Source organism: Furipterus horrens, unplaced genomic scaffold (assembly GCF_987537825.1).
Source record: "Furipterus horrens unplaced genomic scaffold, mFurHor1.1.pri manual_scaffold_5, whole genome shotgun sequence".
NCBI classification, from domain to species: domain Eukaryota; kingdom Metazoa; phylum Chordata; class Mammalia; order Chiroptera; family Furipteridae; genus Furipterus; species Furipterus horrens.
The window spans coordinates 104,343,403-104,358,990 of record NW_028327175.1 but is presented as its reverse complement, the minus strand read 5'-3'; positions in this window follow the sequence as shown (position 1 = coordinate 104,358,990).

The window sequence follows — 15,588 nt, the reverse complement described above, 5'->3', positions numbered from 1 at the left end:
GATTCCATTTTCCTGTATCCAGGACCCACCCACAAAACTTCAGCAGACCTTGTGAAAATTCATTAATTCCTTAAGTGTCATAGATTCTCAGAGCTCTAGAGGATCAGAGATCATGTAATTCAACTCCCTGATTTTACACTGAGGAAATTGAGGTCTGGCCAGATGTGGACTTGAACAGAGTCACTCACTGATTGAAAGGCTCAGCCAGAATTAGAACTCTGGCCTACTGAGACCTTCATTTGTTTGTTTGTTTTTCTAACAAACATTCCCTTCTATCAGCTTTGTTGCAGTATGGTTGACAAATAAAAATTGTATATATTTAAGGTGTACAAGGTAATGATTTCATATACACATACATTGTGAAATGGTTACTAGAATCAAATTAACTAACATATCCATCAGCTCACACAATTACATTTTTATTTTTATTTTTTTAAGTATATTTTATTTATTATATTCTTACAATAGTTCCAATTTTTCCCCCTTTGCACCCATTGTCCTTTATAAGATTATAAAGGGTCTTAAGTCTGAGAGGGAGGGATTGTTATTTTTTATTGTTAAAAAAAAATTACATTTTAAAAAGTGAGAACAGTTCAGATCTACTCTTGTAGCAAAAGTCAAGTATACAATACAGTATTATTGACTCCAATACAGTCACTCTGCTGTACATTAGATCTCCAGAACTTATTCATTCAGCAAAACCCATACTTCGTAGATTTGAACACCATCTTAAGGAAGTTTCACGGCTTGGGCACGAGTCAAGGTATGGGACCAATTACTTCCTGCTTTGATCATTATATGGAAGTGTCCAGTACTTTCTCTTGTCTTCCTCTTCTGAACACAGCATTTTTTTCTGTGTGTGATCAGTATAGCCTTGTCATTTTATGATTAGTCACTAACCAAAGTCAATTCATTTATCCAGTTCATCTATGTGGTTTATTGTATTAATCAGAGTTCTCCAGAGAAACATGGCAAACAGAATTTTATTTTAAGGAATTAGCTCATGTAATTATGGAGGCTGAAAAGTCCCAAGATGTGCAGCTGACAAGCTGAAGATGGCACACACATGCACACACGCACAACAGATACACACACATGGACACAGAGAGACACAAACTTCTACTATGTGACAACTAATACATGAAAGGTCTGATTTGGTTCAATGCGGTTTACTCCAACAACTAATTACAGAGCATCTCTAAGCCAGGCACTGAGCCAGGTAGAGGAGGGACAGCTCCGATTGTGTAGCCATGTTTTCTTCAGACTAAGGGTCTGTTGCCCTGCTTTGGTCTCACACAGAGTTCTGTGCTTCTGTCCATCATAACACCTGTCCTGCTTTACTATCATCGTCTGTTCTGTGAAGATGTGAATTGTTTGATAGCAGCTAACACTTTTTTATTTCATTATCAGCACCATGGTGCTTAAAGCATGGGAAAGGTTGGTAAATGTTTAATGAACAAAGGCGCCAGGCCAGCTGCCATTCCCACGGTTTCCCCATAGCCCAAGCTGGTGGCAAGGCATTGCTCCATGCCCTTTTTGCACTCTGAGGCTCCCTGACTCTTTGGCCCAACATAGAGTTCTTTCCACAAATGAGGCAGATTCCTTCAATCTGAAGGGAAATTTATGCCTCATTCAATGGCTTTCTCCTCCTAATGAGAAAATAAAATATTTGACCATTTTCTCCATTGTCCTCCTACTTTGTTTTGAATTGGGCCGCATTTTGCTGTGTTTCTCCCGCTCAGAAATGATGAATATACCCTTTAAACCAACACAGTGTTATTTGCAAATGAACTTAAAGAGGAACAAAATTGCACAGGGCTGAAGTGGGCTCCAGCAGCAGCTTGGAAAAATGCATTTTTCAAGGTACCAAGCAAAAGGAATTTATCCAATTTAATTTTCAGGTAGGTCTATAAAATTAATAAATATTCTGACTGAAAAGCATAATTAAACCAATGGTGAATGTAAATGAGGAAGGGAAGTATCGTACTATGACTGGAATATTGTTTTGCAACCGAATGGCCCATACCAAGAAAACAAATTATTAATGCAGTCTTATTTCTTGAGAATATTCAGAGAAACAAGAAAGCTCTTGCTGTTCTGCATAATCATCTTCTTGGGAATGTATGAGCAAAGGACAGCAGGCCCAGCTGGAGCTAGCTGCAGTTTTTGCAGCACTGAAGCCAAGAGGTGACTGCCATTTTTCACGTCCAGAGGGAGGCTGTTTGAATTAAAAGTAAAGCCCACCTCCCCCTACTGTGGCAGACACTGTTAGCGGCTGGTCCACCTGCTAACAGAATCTTGACTTTGTTGTTAAGGAGGACAACACCCAAGCTCCAGGGCATGAATCATGACTGGCCTGAGCCATTCAGGAATCCCTGTTTTCCTTTGCTGAGTATCTGGTTTCCCAGCTCACCTTGCAGCTAAGAGTGGTCATTTGACACTGTTCTGACAACTGAGACATTTGGCAGTCTTAGCCAATGAAACATCAGCAGCTGTCTACTAGGAAACTTTGGGAAATATTTCTTTCTTAATAAAAGGAGAAAGAAGCAAAATGACCCTCTTTTGTTGCTCTGGTTCCCCCTGACATACCCTCTTCGTCCTGTCTTTGAACGTAGTCGTGATGCCCGAGCTTTGGCAGTGATATTGCAACCATGAGACAACAAAGATGCATATAAAAAACTAACGTACTAAAGACTGGAGTTCATACTGGAGTGAATCCGAATCTTTAATGGTGTAATTGAGCTGCTGAACCAACCTTGGTGTGTCTGCCTCCAACCTTCTTGTTAGAGAGATGCGAGATGTCTGTATTGTTTAGGCAACTATTGATTAGAATTCTGTTACAGGCAAACATAATCCTAACTAATAGCCTCCAAAAATTCCGTCCCTTTATAACATCTCTGGAAGCCATCTCCCCGCTAAGCAGACCTGCTGCCCAGTTCAGGCCTACACGTCTTTCATCTGAACTCCTCCCCGCCCTCTGCCCCAGATTTTTTATTGTATTTTTCCATTGCCATGTATCCCCCTTATAACCCCTTCCCCCCGCAACCACCACACTGTTGTCCATGAGTCTTTTTTTCCTTTTTGCTCAATCCTTCCACCCCCTAACCAACCCCCCACAGCTGTCATCCTGCTCTCTATCTATGAGTCTGTCTCTATTTTGCTTGTTAGTTCAGTTTGTTCACTAGAGTCCACATGTGAGTGAGATCATATGGTATTTGTCTTTCTCTGACTGGCGTATTTCACTCAGCATAATATTTTCCAGGTCCATACAGTTGCAAAGGGTAAATTTTCTTCTTTTTTACGACTGAATAGTATTCCATTGTGTAAATGTCCTATAGCTGTTTTCTTTTTTATTGTTTATTCTATTACATTTGTCCCAGTTTTTTTCCTTTTGCTCCCCCTCACCCAGTCCACCCCTCTCACCCACAGTCAGTCCCCTCACCATTGTCCACGTCCGTGAGTCATTCATACAGGTTCTTCGACTCATCCCTTCTCCCTTCCTTTCATCATTCCCCCATCTCCTCTCTCCTCCTACAGCTATCAGTCTCTTCCATGCTTCCATCTCTGTTTCTATTTTTCTGATTAGTTTATTTTGTTCAGTAGATTCCAGTTATAAGGGAGGCCATATGGTATTTGTCTTTGCCACTGGCTTATTTCACTTAGCAAAATAGTTTCCAGTTCCATCCATGCTGTCACAAAAAGTAGGACATCTTTCTTTCTGCTGAATAGTGTTCTATTTTATAAATGCACCACAGTTTTTTAATCCACTCACCTACAGATGGGCACTTGGGCTGTTTCCAACACTTAGCTATTGTAAATAGCACTGCTATGAACATAAGTTCTTTTTAAATGGTGTTTCAGGATTTTTAGGGTATATTCCCAGCAGTAGAATCCCTGGGTCATAAGGCAGTTCCATTTTAATTTTTCAAGGTAATTCCATACTGTTTTCCACAGTGGCAATACCAGTCTGCATTCCCACCAACCGTGCACTAGGGCTCCCTGTTCTCCACATCCTCGCCAGCACTTGTTGTTTGCTGATTTCTTAATGATGGCCATTCTGACTGGTGTGAGGTGGTATCTCATTGTGGTTTTAATTTGCATCTCTCCGATGGCTAGTGATGTTGAGCATTATTCATATGTCTGTGAGCCCTCTGTATGCATTCCTTGGAGAAGTTTCTATTCAGGTCCTTTGCTCATTTTTTAATTGGATAGTTTGTCTTCATGGTGTTGAGTTATGTGAGTTCTTTATATATTTTGGAGATTAAACCCTTGTCCAATGTATCATTGGCAAATATGTTTTATCATGTGATCAGTTCTCTTTTCATTTTGATGATGGTTTCTTTAGCTGTGCAGAAACTTTTTAATTTGATGTAATACCCGTTATTTAATTTTCCTTTATTTACCTTGCCCTAGAAGGTATATCAGCAAAAATATTGCTATGTGTGATGTCTGAAATTTTACTGCCTGTGTTTCCTCTAGGACTTTTATGGTATCATGACTTATATTTAAGTCTTTTATCCATTTTGAGTTTATTCTGTGTATTGTGTATAGTGTAAGTTGGTGGTCTAGTTTCTTTCTTTCTTTCTTTTTTTTTTTTTTTTTTTTGATGTATCAGTCCAGTTCTCCCAACACCATTTATTGAAGAGACTATTTTTACTCCATTGTATGCTCGTGCCCTCTTTGTTGAATATTAATTGACCATAAAGACATGAGTTTATTTCTGGGCTCTCTATTCTGTTCCAAAATGGTTTATATGTCTGTTCTTATGCCAGTACTAAACTATCTTAATTAGAGTGGCCTTGTAGTATAGTTTGATATCAGGTATTGTGATCCCTCCTACTTTGTTCTTCTTTCTCAAGATTACTGAGGCTAGTTGGGGCGTTCCATATACATTTTTGGAATATTTGTTCTAGATCTGTGAAATATATCATTAGTATTTTAATAGGAATTGCATTGAATGTATAGATTGCTTTGGGTAGCATGTACATTTTAATTATATTAATTCTTCCAATCCATGAACATGGTATATGCATCCATTTACTTGTATTTCCTCAATTTCTTTCTTCGGTGTTCTATAGTTTGCCAAGTACAAGTCTTTTACATCCTTGGTTAAATTTATTCCTAGGTACCTTATTTTTCTTTTTGTTATAGTAATTGGGATATTTTTCTTAGTTTCTCTTTCTGATAATTTATTATTGGTGTACAAGTGTGTTCCATAGTTGTTTTTTCCACTCATCTACTGATAGACACTTGAGCTGCTTCCACAACTTGGTAATTGTAAATAATACTGTAGTGAACATAGGAATGCTTATGTTCTTCTGCATTAGTGTTTTTCATTTATTTGGATAAATTCCCAGAAGTGGAATTACTGGGCCATAAGGCATTTCAATTTTTAATTTTTTTGACTTATCTCCAGACTGCTTTCCATAGTAGCTGCACCAATCTGCATTCCCAACAATAGTGCAAAGGGATCCCCCTTTCTTCACATCTTCACCAGCACTGGTTGTTTGTTGACTTATTGATGACAACCATTGTGACTGATGTGAGGTGATATTTCATTGTGGTTTTAAATGCATTTCTCTGATGGTTAGTGACATTGAGCATCTTTTTATACATCTTTTCACCTTCTGTATGTCCTCTTTGGAGAAGTGTCTATTCAGGTCCTTTGCCCATTTTTTAATTGGATTGCTTGTTTTTTGATGTTGAATTTTATAATTTATTTTTAATTTTTGGACATAACTCCTCATCAGATGTGTCAGCAAATATGTTCTCTCATTCTGTGGGTTGTCTTTTTTTTATTTTATTGATGGTTTCCTTTGCTGTGCAAAAACTTTTTAGTTTGATGTAGTCCCATTTGTTTTTTCTTTTGTATCCCTTACCTGAGGAGGTGTATCAGAAAAAAAGTATTAGTGGGAGCAATATCCAAGATTTTACTGACTATGTTTTCTTCTAAGAATTTTATGATTTTATGAATTTTATGATTTTTTTAACATTTAAGTCTGTAATCCACTTTGAAATTATTATTGTGTGTGGCCTAAGAAGGTGGTCTAGTTTAATTTTTCTGCATGTATATCCAATTTTCTCAACACCATTTATGGAATGAACTATAGCCCATTGTATATGTGTCTGAAAAAGTGCCTATTAGGGTCAAGATCAATCACCACCTTCTCTGAGAAGCCATCCCAGTTTTTCCCGGCAAAACTCTTTGTTCCCATCTCCTTTCCCATATATAGTACTATTTCCCTATGTATTTCAGAGATCCTACCTCTCTCCCTCACTTCTTCCTTCCTTTCTTCCTCTTATTCTTTCTACCTTCCCTCCTTCCTTCATTCCCTCTTTCTCTTATTTCTTCCTTCTTTCCCCCTACCTCCCTCTTTCTTTCCATTCACTCCTTCTTTCCTCAAATAGTCTGTATACCAAAAAGCATATTACATCTCATCTCTTCAAATTATGGTTGCATGTATTTCAGTAACTATCTGTTTGTCCAGCTGTCTTGTGGTCAGAGACTACAGCTTATTCTCTTTGTATCCCTAACACCTAGCACAATATCTGGTGCCTCGTAAGAGCTCCACAAATATTCATGGAACGAATTCAACCTTCTAGGCACAGGAGATAGTGAACAAGAGAATGGTTCCTACCTTCATGGTCTACAAACTCTACCTGGAGAGGCTCAGTAAACAAATCATCGCAGACACATATAACCTTGGAACCTGTGGGAAATGCTACAAAGGGTGACGTCACTCATGTATGTTGAAACCCTCAGGGTCACAAAATGGGAAGAAACTGGGTTTTCCACAGAGTTGGAAGGGAGTTGTTGCAGCCACAGCACAGTAAGTAAGGTGAGGAGAAGTGGGAGGGGATGCGAGTGAGGCAAGCAGGGCTCACAGAGGGCTTGGAAGACCATGCAAAAGGGCTTTTTGATATTAAAATGTTATTTTTTCATGTTAAAATTGTCCCATTGTGCCACACATTTTGTATGTTTATTCAGATAATCTCCATATACATAAAACATTGATTATCAATTTATGAAGTCAATAATACCTCCCCAGCATTTATGAATAATGTACATGTAGTGTATTTTGTTGCTGGAATAAATTAGTGTCTATTTCCCAGACAAGTTGAGGGGTGCAAGGTTTTGGTCAATCATTAAATTTCAATTTTAAAATAACTATTAGTGGTAATACTTGGTTTAATTCTTTTTTAGAAATTTTATTTTATTTTGGTAAGAACACGCAGCATGAGATCTACCCTCTTACACTTTTAAGTGTACATACTTGATAGTTGACTCTGGGTAGAATGTTATACAGCAGATCTCTAGATCTCATTCGTGCTGCTTAATTAAAACTCGGAGCCTATTGATGAATAAATCCCCATTTCCCCTCCCCCAAGCCTGTGGCAACCACCATTCCGTTCCTTAGACTCTATGAATTTGCTTACTTTAGATTCCTCACATAAGCAGGATCATATAGCATTTGTCTTTCTGTGACTGACTTGTCTCTCTTAGCACCATACCCTCAAGGTTCATGTTATTGCATATTGCAGAACTGCCTTCATTCTTAAGGTTAAGTTGTGTTCCATTTATGTCTGTACCACGTTTGCTTTACCCATTCATCTGTTGATGAGCATCCTTCCACATGTGAAGGATTTTTTATGTTTATCCCAAGTGCCATGGGAAGTGACTAAAGGGTTTTAAGAAGATGGAGGTGACGTTGATGGTCATTTTAAGATGGTCACCCTGTTGGCTCAGGAGAGGAGATATTGGAAGGAAACAAGAGTGGAGGCTGAGGGTCAACTTGCTCAATTTCAGGAAAAGAGAGCACCTTGGGTGGGAGAGATGGCAAAGGGGCTGAGAGGAATGGGGAGACTGGACAGGATTTCGTGGGGAGGGGTTGGATGTGGGGCTTGAGGGGCGAGACATGATTTCAGATAGTTGGGTTTGTCTCTACCTCCACCGTGGCCTGGCTGCCTCGTAACTTCCCTTAGGGCATGGGGCCAGGGTCATCCTTCTCTGAGCAGCTGCCAGACTCCTTGTCCCAAGCAATCCTGCTTCACTGGAACAAGGTCAAAGGCAAGCCTTTTCATTCTAGAAAAATCAATGAAACTCATAAACCAGAAGAAAAAATATTAACCCTGCCTCCCTTTCTTTCCACACATCTGTCCTTACAGAAAAGTACATGTAGTGCTTCCTGATAATTAAATCCTTTGGTTGAGAAGAAATGCAAGATCACTCAATTCTCCAGAGTCTGGGTCCCTGGAAGATGCTTTGCAGCTTCTTCTCAGGCTCCCACAGGAGGAAGGTTTGTGCGGGCTGTCGAAGCCTCCTTCTCAAACCATGTGTCTTTGTGGTGGCGGTGGCCTTGACCCAGACTCAGTAAGGATTTCCTGTTAGGAACTTTCAGCGCCCCCCCGCCCCCCACCTTGTGGCACTTACCAGTCTGTACTTAAATAGTTAACTGTGTAAGCAGTTGTTTAGTGTCCCATTACAGTGGGAAATGTGCCTCCTTTTGTTCAGCCTGCTTTCAGATTTCAGACTTGTTTAATAGCAAAAACTTAGCTCACCCCTACGGGCTCCCCCGGACATCTGGTCAGGCCCTGGATCACCCCATGTGCTCATGGCATCCCAGACCCCAGCCAGCACCCCCGGCCTACTGCCTCAAAAGAAATGCTTCTGTCTCAAATCATAAGCTATGTGATTTTGCTTGTTAGCTGGCCTCTCTACTTCTGTTTGTTCTTTCCTAGAATGAGGACAATGCCATTGCACCACAACATACTAGTCAAGACCCTAGATTGAGAGTGACTTGAGTCCAAATCCCAGCTACGCCACTTATCTGCTGTGTGACCTTGGGCAGGTCACCTAACCTCTATGAGTCTGTTTCCGCTTCTCTAAATTGAGAATCATAAGAGTATCTCCTAGGGTTGTTGTGAAAATTAGATAAGATAATGCATTTTTAAAATAGCCCCAGACTTGGTATTTTTTGGCCAATTAATAACTGTTAACTGTTACCATGATTACAACTGGTTTACCTTCTCACGTAACTGTTGCAAGGAAAGCACTTTAGTACACTAAATGAATGCTTGAATGACAGCATCATTAACAACAGGGACAACAAAGACTAACACTAGTTGAGTGTTTACTCTGTGCCAGACATATTCTCAGTGGTTTACTCATTTAACACAGCAACTCGAGAGGTGCTGCTGATAACATCCTATTGTAATATAAGGAAATGGGAATAACTCAATAAATAATACATAATAATACCATCAACAAACATTCAATAACATCTACTATCTTCCAGGTACTCTGCTCAGCTCTAGAAATACATTCTTTCCTTCTAGAAATTCATGGACCAGCAGAAGAGATAGATAAACACATAACTATCTTAAATTGCTATATTCACAGTACGAAGAAAATTGTATGCAAATATTGAGTTAATAAGCAATTTTTTTCCAAGGCAGTGAGAGAGAAGATTAAATCTAATGTGTAGGAAAGAAGTGTGTTAACTTGAATACACCAAAATAATGAGGAAGAGTGTTATTAACAACTAGAAATAGCTGTTTACCTCCCTGCCCAGTTGAGAAAGAACATGCCTGAGGTGCAAAGGGAATAGGGCTAGCTTAGGTCCAATGAAGGATCTTAAGATAGACCCTGTTGTTCTATGCATGAATGTGAGATGATCCATCTAATTACAGAGCGGTGGCCTCATGTTAATAACAGTGGCTTCTGTGACTTCCATGGGGTAGAAAAGCAATTTCATTAGAAGCTAACCATTTCATTCACTCTTTCATTCAACAAATATTTGTTGAGTGCAGGACTGTAATCTAGGAAATGTCTGCACCATCATAACATGTATATTCCAGTAAGGAAGATGGACCATAAATAAATGAAACAAATAAATATTTAGTGTATTTAATGGTGATAAGTGCTCATAGAGGAAAAGAAAGTAGACTAAGGAGGGAAAGAGGAGTCCTGGGATGGAGAATGGAATTATCATTTTACATAGTATGGTGTATTCACTTACTAAGACTGTCATAACATAATACTGCAGGGCTCACACAGCAATAATGTGTTATATTTTCTCACAGTTCTGGAGGCTGGAAGTCCAAGATCAAGCTGTTGGCATGGTGCAGTTCTCCTGAGGCTGCTCTCCTTGGGTCGCAGGTGGCCGCCGTCTTGCTTCCTCTGCACGTGGTCATCCCTCTGTGTGTGCACACCCAGGTGTCTCCTCTTCGTGTAAGATTGGATAGTGCTCACTCTAACAACCTTATTTTAAAGCTGTTACCCCTTTAAAGACCCAATCTCCAAATACAATCACATTCTGAGGTACTGGGGGTTAGGGCTTCAACATATAAATAAATTAATTGGGGGGAGGGGTGCTGCACAATCCAGTCCTTAACATGCAGTTAGGGGAAAGTACATCCATATAATTATATTAGACCAGAGCCTGAAGGAAGTGAGAAGTCACATGGGTATTTGGAAGGACATTCTGGTAAAGTAGCAGCAAAAGCAACGGCCCAGAGTGGAAATTGGCTTGGTGAATTTGAAAAACAGGAGACAAAGTGAGAGATAATGGGGGAAGGGGAATTCGAGTCTTATATTCCATAGTTGAAATGTGAACTTTACTCTTGATACAATGGGAAAGTTTTGGAGAGTTTTGAACAGAGGAATGACACAGATTGTAACTCTATTGTTTTTATAAGATGACTCTGGCTGTCATGCTGAGAGCTGACTTCAGGAAGGCAGAGGAGGAGAATTGGTCAAGCTATTGCAATCACCTGAATGAGGGTGGCCTGAGCCCAGGTGATGCTCGGGAGGTGGCAAGAAGCAAGTCGAAGTATCCATGTGATTTGAAAGGAGAGCTGATCAGACTTGTTGATAAGTTGCATGTGGGAGGAGTCAAGGAGACCCCAAGTCTTTGGCTGGAACCATCAGAAGGCTGGAGCCCCAGTTACAGAGATGGGTAAGACTGCAGGTGGAAAGGTGTGAAAGGGGAAGATTGAGAGCCCATCTGGACACACTTAGTATGAAAAGCCAATAAGGTACCCAAGCAGAGCTACTGAAAAAGGAGTTGGATGTAGAAGTTTGAGGACCATTGACATACAAAGACATTTAAGCCCATGAGACAAAAGCCAAGGTGGAGGGAATGAATGTAGACAAAGAATAGAAATGGTCTGAGGAACTGCTCTCTGTATCACTGCAGTTTCAAAAGCAGAGGTTTCCATCCTGGCTTGCTGATAGAATTCAGGGGGGCCATGAACTCAGAGGGGGGAAAATAAAATGTGTCTTCATTTTCACTAACTCCTAACTGAAATTTGATATGTCCCTTAAGTATGAATGAGGGAATAAACCACAGTGGTATTAGCATATCTGTGACCATGTCACCAATAGAAATCACAGCTAACTTGTAACATTATTATGTTACAAGTGTTGCAGGTATTTCAAAATATCATGTACACATATCACTGTTTCAAAATTATGAAGTCTTAAGACCTGCTACGGGATCTTCTTTTTAATGTGTTAATAAAGAAGCTCATATGTTAGCATGTCACACATTTGTATTATTAAATCTTTTTATAATTGTTTTTAATGTAATTAGTTTCTTTGATGCAATATATATTTTTAAAGCATTATTCTGAGAAGATATCATAAGCTTCACCTGCCTGCCAAAGGGACTCATATCCCAAGAAAAGGTTAAGAGTTTAAAAAGTTAAGGTTGAGAAATTGAAAGATCAACCGAGGAAGTGGAGATGACAGTCTGATTCTGCAGACCTATTCCCTCTCCCTGCCTCTGCCCTGTCTCCCTGATGACCGTGTCCTATTTGCCTGGCCCTCTGCTCAGTGCAACTTGAATTCTAAAATGAGCAAGCCAGAGTCTCTTCTCCTCAGCCCGTTTTCCAGGAGGGGAACACATACCCAAATAGACATTGTAGACATCAGACGTTCTTATAACCTACAAAGGATACTCAGCCATTCTATACAAGTTCCCAAGACGACCCCTGTATAGCATTCACATGCAGGTTTTTACTTCTCAGGAGCAGAGAATTGCTGCTGTCATTGTATCCTTTTGTGGCTTTCTTTCTTTGAGACATATTCGGCTCAGAGAGAGGATGTCTTTAGAGAATATGTTCCATCTGCGTTGATTCCATCACAGGAGGAATTCATCCCTCAAAGAATGGACCACGGCTCACAAGGCCACTCGTGGACAATAGTTCCTTTCTTCTGGTGACAACTTCTTTTTCCTCCATGCCCACTTAAGTCCCTCCCTGGCCCAGATTGGAGTTGGCGGGGGGAGGGGACCAACATTGAGAGCTATTTTGATTGTTCTTTTGCAGATTTTCCGTCCAAAGACTTGTGAGTGCCATTTACCCACTGAACCTCTGAAAATAGAAGCTCCAGATCTGAGCTTGGGAGCCTGTAGCGTGAGGCCTTCTATCTCACTGACATCGGTTTGGGGAGGTAACAAATGGCTGAGTAGTTTCTTGGCTCACACCCACTGTCTTGAAGCAGCCGTCAGTACGGTAGGATATTTCAGAGCATCAGCTGTCACCCAAAAGGAAACCAAGAGAGTTAGAAAGCATCATCCTGCCTGTATTGCTAGGGGGGGTCTTCATATCCCATTTCCATGGTTTGTAAAATAAAAAGACAATCCAACAAAAGGGGAGAACATATTCACTGATAAGGAGTTAATATCCAAAATTTATAAAAAGACTTATAAAACAACATAAAAACAAAACAAAACAAAAAAAACAGTCCAATTAGAAAAGGACCTAAATAGACACTTCTCTAAAGAGGACATACAGATGGCCAATAGACATGTGAAAAGATGCTCAACATCACCAATCATCAGAGAAATGCAAATTAAGACCACAATGAGATATCATCTCACACCTGACAGAATGGCTATCAACAAGTCAACAAACAAGTGCTGATGAGGATGTGGAGAAAGGGAGACCCTTTTGCACATTTGGTGGGAATGTAGACTGGTGTGAACACTGTAGAAAGCAGTATGGAGATACCTCAAAAAATTGAAAATGGATCTGCCTTTTGACTCAGCAATCCCACTTCTGGGAATATACCCAAAGGAATCCAAGATACTAATTCAAAAGAACATAAGGGTCACTATGTTCACTGCAGCATTATTTACAATAGCCAAGATACGGGAGCAGCCCAGGTGTCCATCAGTAGGTGAGTGGATGAAACAACTATGGCGCATTTACACAGTGGAGTACTCCTCAGCTGTAAAAAAGAAGACAATTTTACCCTTTGCAACAGTATGGATGGACCTGGAGAACATTATGCTAAGTGAATTAAGCCGGTCAGAGAAAGACAAATACCATATGATTTCACTCATATGTGGAATCTGATGAACAAACTGAACTAATGGGGAAAATGGAGACAGACTCATAGATGGAGAGCAGGATGACTGCTAGTGGGGGTGGTGGATAGGGATGGAGCGATTGAAGCAAAAAGGAAAAGGGCCCCTGGACATGGACAACAGTGTGGTGATTGCTGGGGGGTTGTATAAGGGGACTAAATGGTAATAGAAACAATACAATAAAGATTAAAAAAAAAACAGAAAGAAATATCGAAAAGAGTTTACTGCAAATAATATACCTATGAGTGGATGAGCATTAAGAGAACTTCTGGACCAGCTATATTTTTCCCCCTTTGGTACAATGGGGGAAATGATGTCTGCTAAACGAAAGCATGCGTATGTGAGGGGTGTGAATATTACTATGAATTCCCCTTAGTAAAAAGAGGACTGAATCTTCTTAGGAAATTTATCTTGATAAGAGTTTTAGATTTAAAGGGCAAGTGGGAAGGTAGGAGCCTACAGAAACCCAGGTGACTGAAGACTTGGTAAAACTGCTTGGCCTAGAAATGGACAAGATTTAAATGAGAAATAGATACACTCCTTAATAAATAATGGGATCTTTATTTTAATAAAAGGGAGTAGGAAAGGCCTCTAACTATTCATGCATTCAACAACTATTTTTAAGTGCCAGGTATTGTTCTAGGCACAGGAATATGCATGTTTGTCTTCTAAATGACTCTCCATGAATATAAATGGGCATTGGAACATTTGGAGAAATGTTTGCAAACATAAGGCATCAAGAACACTAAAGGGTTCTTATAATTTGGTGACTGAGAGTGAAGGCTTTGCCACCAGCTAGACCTTCTCAGGTTCAAATCCCAGGTCTTCCACTTACCAGTCATGTCACCTTGGCCAAGTTACTAAGTTCTCTGGGCCTCTGTCACCCACGAATCTGTCATAAGACCCAGATGAGATAATAACACCTTATTATAAGAAGGTGCCTTAAAGCAAGTTTCCTGCTTATAATTATATGTACTTCCAGATGATAGCTGCTTTTGTTTATATAACCACATTGCTATATTTGTTCCCAAGAACCTGACCTGCAAAAATGCGCTTTCATAATAAGCTGGTGTTATTAGTAAAGTTCAGTCATTAGCAAATGATCTTTTCTTTTCCCTAGAATAAGAGATGGCACTGTGTCTATCTACGTACCTTCTCCTCTCAGGCAGTCGTGCATGTTTGGAGACAGTTTGGGTTGTCACAGCTGGCAATGGGGGTGATAGCAACATCTAATGAGTACAGGCCAGAGGTACTGCTAAACATCCTGCTCTGGACATAACGGACACCACAACAGAGAACTATCTCGCCAGAAATGTCCATTGTGGGGAATCTGAGAAACCCTGCTCCGGAGGGAGTCAGCGTGTGCTCACCTATGACTCTCTCATTCGTGCACACGTGCTTTAAGCAAATCTTTTCTGAAGCCACACTGTGTCAAATACCCTGCTAGGTACTAGACATGCAGGGATGACCAAGAGGGGGCGCATGATCCCCGTTCTCACGAAGACTGCATTTTAGCTGAGAAGATAAAGAAATTACACAAATAGTTACTTAACAGTTACACTACAGGCCACCAAGAGCACACAGTGAAGCGAGAGTGTGAAAGAGGAAGTTGTCCTGGGGTGGGAGCTGGGAAGACTGCTGCTTGGAAGTGGCATTTAGGCTGACCCCTGAAGGGTCTGGCAGGGTTTAACACATGACCTTGGGATTCCGGTCAGTGTGTGTTGGGCCACTGGCTCAGCAGTCCCCAAGCATTGCTAGTCATGAAATCAGAGAGAGATTGAATAGCACGGCAGTTAAGAACATGCGCTCTGTAGCCAAATTGCCTCGGGTTGTATCCAGCTTAGGTGACTATTCTGCCCCAGTTTTCTTGTCTGTAAAATAGGGATGGGAATAGTGCCTGCTTTATTGGTTCATGGTGAAGAGTAAATGAGTTAACTAACGTAATTAAATAATGAAAACACTCATACAGTAAACAACCCTAAAAATCAGTCATTATTAGAGTTAACATTGTTATTTGTAATGAAGAGCAGGTCCTTTCCACTGGAATTGTCCCACATACCTGGGAAATGGTGAGAAAACACGTGGCAAAGTGAGCTAATCAACGCGATCCCATCTTCTTCTATTTTCTGTACAATCCCATCTCTTTGAAGTGAATTTGGTCATATTTCTTTGCAAGTGATGGCTTTGGAGACAGAGTTGGATCTATATTCTGAAG